Here is a 6,287-nt window from a genome sequence, read left to right on the forward strand (position 1 = left end):
TTGGTCTGTGTCTCTGTTAAGTTCCTTAGCTTTACAGTATTTAAAATGTTCAAGCTGAAGAATCCTACTGATGGGATTGTTCTGACAGCGGGAATCAAATCGAGGTGCGACCGTCCACTTCCTTCCCAAAGGAAATGTTAAATTAATTTAGCGTGTATTTAATTCAAACAAACATATATGTTTAACGTCACCATTTTATCCATTGGAACGCTTAGTCATACACGTTGGCACTGAGCTTATTTCAAGTTTTGCACACGGATTTCTCGGATCAAGCCTTGGTCGGTAGCAATAACTCTCTGCACAATATCCCCAAGTGAATCAAAACGCCAGGTTCGCTCATCGTTAAACAGTGGCCTTGTAATTCATTTTGAATAGTATTTTGTGAATCAAAGGCATAGCAATTGCTCCAATGCCCCGCCCGTCATCCATAACAATTGACTTGGAAGAGACATGGCGCGTTGAGCGCTCGGTGTAACAACGAGCCCGTTATCTGCAGAACCTTCTCTGGATCCGCAGATCAGGCTTTCTGTCTCATTAACAGGAGGCCCACAAACGAGGATGAAACCCCTCCTTGCTTCAGGTGTCACGTTTTTGGAGGCCTTGTTGGGCATTAATGATGGAAAATTAGGATCCTCACAACTGTGTATGAAGTGTACACCACATTTGCAAGGAAACAGAATGGCAGCAACGTAGTTTGATAAGGAGACTCATAAAAGCATGGAGGGTATTAAACTGCACATAGAATATAAGATCAGGAAGCCATAAATTCAAGTACATATACAAATCTGCAGGCCATCTTGTCGGCGCCGGCTGTTTAAACGTATCTCATACGTATTACATCCCGCTAAAAATGTTGAGCCTGTTGTGCTCTTCACGATTTACAGTGGCCAATTCCATTCCATCCTCCGCATATCTGGGACAGGGAAACAAAGCCGAAGCAGCCAGCGAAACAAAATTAAAGGCTGGACAAACCCGCGGCTTAGACTCCACCTCTGGAGGGGACGGACAGACGACACCGTGTCGGGACACTTCTTCATACTGAGGGTGTCGGGAAACCTGGAACAGAGAACAGCAGGTGGGCCAATGCCCGGCAACGATAGGCGGATGTATATGTGGGACCGATGAGTAGAGACGCGGACAAGGGTGAGAGATGAAAAGAAAACAAAGGCAGTCAAATAAGGAGAAATGTTGGGGACTGGAATGTAAACCGCAGCGGGGAATATGGTGGAAGTGGACGTTAGGGGCGGGAGTAGTGGCGATATGAAAGGGCAGTGAGGAACTCGGGGAAGGGATATATGCGTACGAGGAGGAGGAAGTAGCAGGGTGACAAGGCAAGGGAGAAATATTTGTGCACCTGTGTGGGTGAGGGGTAAGATCGGGTGTCGGGGATATAACTTGAACGGACATCTGGTATTCCTTGGCGCACAGAGGGCACGTTCTTAGCGAAATGGTGAAAGCGATGACCCTACGTTTGAAAAGTGGACTCGCATGGAGGGATTCCATGGTCTGGGTTAAGCAGAGCGGGGAGATGAATCTCCGTGAGCCAGGCCGCACAGCAGGATGTCACGTTACAACTTTGTAAATCAAAGTCATATTTGAAATATTGGGTGGAATCGTGGACTGTGCAAACGACAGAGGTTGCAGGTGAACTAGGATGTTACCTGAAGTGGTGGCTGCTGTCTCCGAGTACAGGCGGGACATGTGCGTTTAGAACCAGAGATGAACCAGGAGCGGGGTTCTGTTTGAAGTTCACAAAGCGATGAGGGCCGGAGCGGGTCGAGAGACGTGAGAAACGTATCGGCTTCGCATAGGTTCCCGTAATCGGAGCGCAGGCTGTTTAAATGACGGGGTAAGAGGGTGTATGAGCAAGGGTTATGCCACTTAGTATTAGCTTCAAGAACGCATTGCTTGAGTTCGTGATGGATGCAGCCATTGTCAGCGTTTGAAAAAAACCCCCATTAAGATGAACCTTTGAAATGTAATGACAAGAACGGCTACCATCCGAGTGATGGGACAACTGAGGAATGCCGATAGGTACATAATGAATGGCGAAGACACCGTGGGCAGAATGTTCTTCCCCCTGTAGTGCGTGTCTCTGTGGTCCTGAATCAAACTCGTTCAGGAGAATATCTGGACAAGAACGTCAACCTACAATGTTTGTTGATCAGAGACATTAATCACGACAGCTCTGTGGCGTTTAGAATTGTTGGCTCTATGGCTTTCAGGTTATGCAACAAAATCGGAGTGAGGTGCAGATATTAACAGCGCGGAAGTGGCGAGAGGCGGTGTTCCGGCTGTTGCTTGCTGGGAAAGATTTGCAAAAAAAATAACAACAGTGGAACTGAAACCAGCGGAGACGTTTCATCCGGTTTGGCGCGTTCCAATCATGTTCAGCTATATGCTGTGAAACGTGCAAATGAAATCCCCATTAATCATTCATCAGCCCACCTGCCCAACATGTCAAGATCCTGTTGCAATTTTGACAACCATCTTCGCCATTTATAATACCACCCACTTTAGTGTCATCTGCAAACTTATTAATTATGCCTTGCTGTTCGCATCCAAATCATTGATATAGATAACAAACAGCAATGATCATACCGATCTAGCTTCAGAATTGAGGGACAAAGGTTTAGGGGTAACATGAGGGGGAACTTCTTTACTCAGAGGGTTGTGGCTGTATGGAATGGGCTTCCGGTGGAAGTGGTGGAGGCTGGCTCGATTTTATTATTTAAGAGTAAATTGGACAAGTATATGGATAGGAGGGGATTGGAGGGTTATGGTCTGAGTGCAGGTAGATGAGACTAGGTCAGGGAGAATGGTCGGCGTGGACTGGTAGGGCCGGACAGGCCTGTTTCCATGCTGTAGTTGTTATATGTTATATGTTATATGATATCTACATGGCCCACCGTCCAAATTCCAAATTCAAGATCGTCTCCGACCATAATATGTCCATTTTCTAAAGATTCTAAATTATTATCCGCTATTCGTTGTACTCTGGGTCTCTCGGGTGTCCATTTCATGGCAGCGAGTTTCCGATCTGCAGCTTACATTTGAACTTCGAGTGCCCTGCCGTCACATCATATTATTTGATGTCACCTTCGTGTTATTCATTAGCTGTCGTTTTGTACATATGTTGTATATGTATACTTGTGTGTGTGTGTGTGTGTGCGTGTGCGTGCGTGTGCGTGCGTGTGCGTGTGCGTGTGCGTGCGTGTGCGTGTGCGTGTGTGTGTGTTGCCGCATGTTGCCGCATCTCCACACAGAGCCCTAACCCTCTACTGCTCTCGCCCAATAAAGTCAGCATTATTTCCTTTCCCTCCAATTTGTTATCTTATAGTACCACAATTTACAATCGCACGACAACAATGTGGGGCCCAATAGAACAAATGTAGGTAGCAAAACTAAACATCCCGGGTTTGCAGCCATGTGGTTCTATGTAGCCCCCTGCTCGCTGTGTCGTGTGTTGGAGGGAATTGTGTGCCTGACCAGTACCCTGAATCTGGCTTCACACGAGGACCAGTCGCACTCAGAATTATGGCCCAAATCAGGGGAAGACAGTAAGAAATCTCATAGAGATGCGGTGGTTTTCTCAAACATTTACAGAACTTCATAGAGCTTCACAGCGTATACTGGAAAACATTCTGAGAGGACCCACATTTTTCACGCATTCACAGCAGTTACAGTTTCTATAGCTCGCGTCACAATGGTTCCATGCGCATTTTACATTTTTGAAATGATACACATGACAATTAAACACGTTTGCTTTTACTCTCTTAATATGTAAGATTTTGGGTTAAATATATGACAAACTTGCCAAATTTCTAATGACTTCCATAATTTGCGACGTCACCTTTACACACAAGATCTCCCGCTTCCAGGAGTGAAATCTCTGCTGCGGGTATTTGATGGGACACTTCCCTGAAATGACCAAGGACGTGGTTTTAATCACGGTTCACTGATGGACCATTGAGTACGGGTTATCTCCCAACTATCTTGTCTGTCCCTATCAGAAACCCAGTGTTGGAACTCGTCCGTCCATCACCTTCCCAGAGGATTGTCTTTAGATTATTGATTCGCTGTGGATTATGCAAACTCCGTGATGTATGCCATCCCTTATTTGGGCATCTTCGTTTTTTTAATGGAAACCACGATCACTGACTAAATCTTTGGCGGAAATGAGTCGGGGAGCCAAGCGGATATTTTGTAAACGTGTAGTTTGGATGCTCTGTCAATATGCTGGTTCGCCAGCCTTGGTGTTCCTCTGATCGCTCACAGTGAGAAATTATATTTATTGCGAAATTAACCTTGGAGTTCAAGGAAAGAAGTGTGTTGACGGCACAAGAACTGACTGAGTCGGGGTACCCACCGAACAGTGTTAGAACTGTTTAATCTACTTGGGGATATACACTAATTTGGACAACGCTAGACACAACTAGAGGTCAAAAATGGGATGAGCACTATCCAACTAAATTCCCCGTATTTGCAACGAAGCTGCGGGAACAGCGGAAAATAGTCTCGCAGCTATGAGAGCGTCTGCCTCATGACGCTACAGACCCGGGTTCAGTCCTAACCTCGCATGCTGGCTTGTGGACTTTGCGCTTTCTCTCTGTGACCACATAGGTTTAGCCTGAAAATATATGTTACCTCCCACCTTCCAATGACAAGCAATGTGGACGTTGTGCGTCCTCTGCGAATTCCTCCGATAATGCCCCTTAATTCCGAATTGGGTAGAAGGGCTCTGGGATTAATCCAATGTATGGAGAATAGAATCAATGTCAGATTAGTGTAAGTGGATGGTTAATGCCGAGCGCGGTCACAATGGGTGCCGAGTCTGTTTGCGTAAAGCATTTCAACAGTTCTGGTTCTAATATTTGATTATGATGCTTTAGATGCTCCAGTTTTTCATTATTTTTCAGTGCTTAATTAATCTTATCAGTCGAGGAAGGGGATATGTTAACACAGTCAACAATTGCATTCTAAACATCTTCTGTGTCACCGCATATATGCACGTGTTTGTGCAACTGCTAAGTAATTGAAGCATGAATCCTATTTCCGATACAAAGGTAGGGAGGGAAAAAAAACATTCTTCGAAATAACACACACGTCTACTTATTATATAAAATGTAAATGTTGCCCATAACAGAACGAAATTTCCGGAGATAAATAACAACAATATCACGGATTTCCTTCGATTCACCATTTCGGGATCACTGGGGCTCTTCGCACTTTTCTGGTCCCGGAGTCTCCTGCGGGCTCTGCTGACCACCAAAATATGTCTCACCGTTAAAGCATTGAGCAGCAGAATCAACACAAACGGGACACAGGGGGTGAGAATATAATGAAGAGACTCAATCGTTGACCAGGTAATTGAAGTCATAACACGGACATCCATGTAACAAAACCAGGGGGTATTCGCCAATCTGTACCAAGGTGTATACATGAAATACCAGTAAACATTCTTGGCGCTGCTCAGTACACTCACTGTGCTCAGAACCACAGCCGCTGTTTTCTCGGTGCAATATCTATGCTTCAATTTTTGGCAACAGATGGCAACAAATCGGTCAAAGGTGAAGGAGACGGTGAACCACACAGAACAGTCGGTCACTGTGTAAAGCAAGACGGCGTGGATATTACACAGGGGGATGAGCTTCACAAAATATAGGCGATGAGCAATCGGAATCTGTCTCAATATCAGGTCAAAGATAATGACCAGTAGATCTGCCGCTGCCATGGCCACCAGGTAGCGGGTCACACATCTGGAGAGGCCACACTTTCCTCGAGACAGGACCACAATTGTCACCAGATTCACTGTGATGCAAAAAGAATGATCATATTTTTAGTGCAAGATGATTGCAACCTCCGCATTATGTGCTTTGCATGAGTTAAACACCGTGAACAAACACACTTTACTTTTATGAAGTTCATCAGCAATTTCACCATAGCATCTGTGTGATTCCGAAAGCAAAGAGCAATGTTGTGGGTTAAGGGTTAATAATACGATGCGGGTAATGCACTGCGCAATATAAATATCCGTAGCAACAAAGCGGTCCGTTTATGTTGTGTGAATGCGTGGAGATCACCCCTGACATGTGGTTCAGTATTAGACAGGGACCCAAAATTACATTAGCGTGACTCAGATTGGCGTTTACCATGCAGTTGGTAAATATAGATTAACTTCCATTTTGCAATTCACCCAGATGATGCTTATCTTTGACTTGGTTACTGATGGGAATGTGTGATTTCTGGTATATTTGTGATTGGAGTAATTGCAATTGCAATTGAGG

This window comes from Rhinoraja longicauda, unplaced genomic scaffold, assembly GCF_053455715.1.
Source record: "Rhinoraja longicauda isolate Sanriku21f unplaced genomic scaffold, sRhiLon1.1 Scf000056, whole genome shotgun sequence".
NCBI lineage: Eukaryota > Metazoa > Chordata > Chondrichthyes > Rajiformes > Arhynchobatidae > Rhinoraja > Rhinoraja longicauda.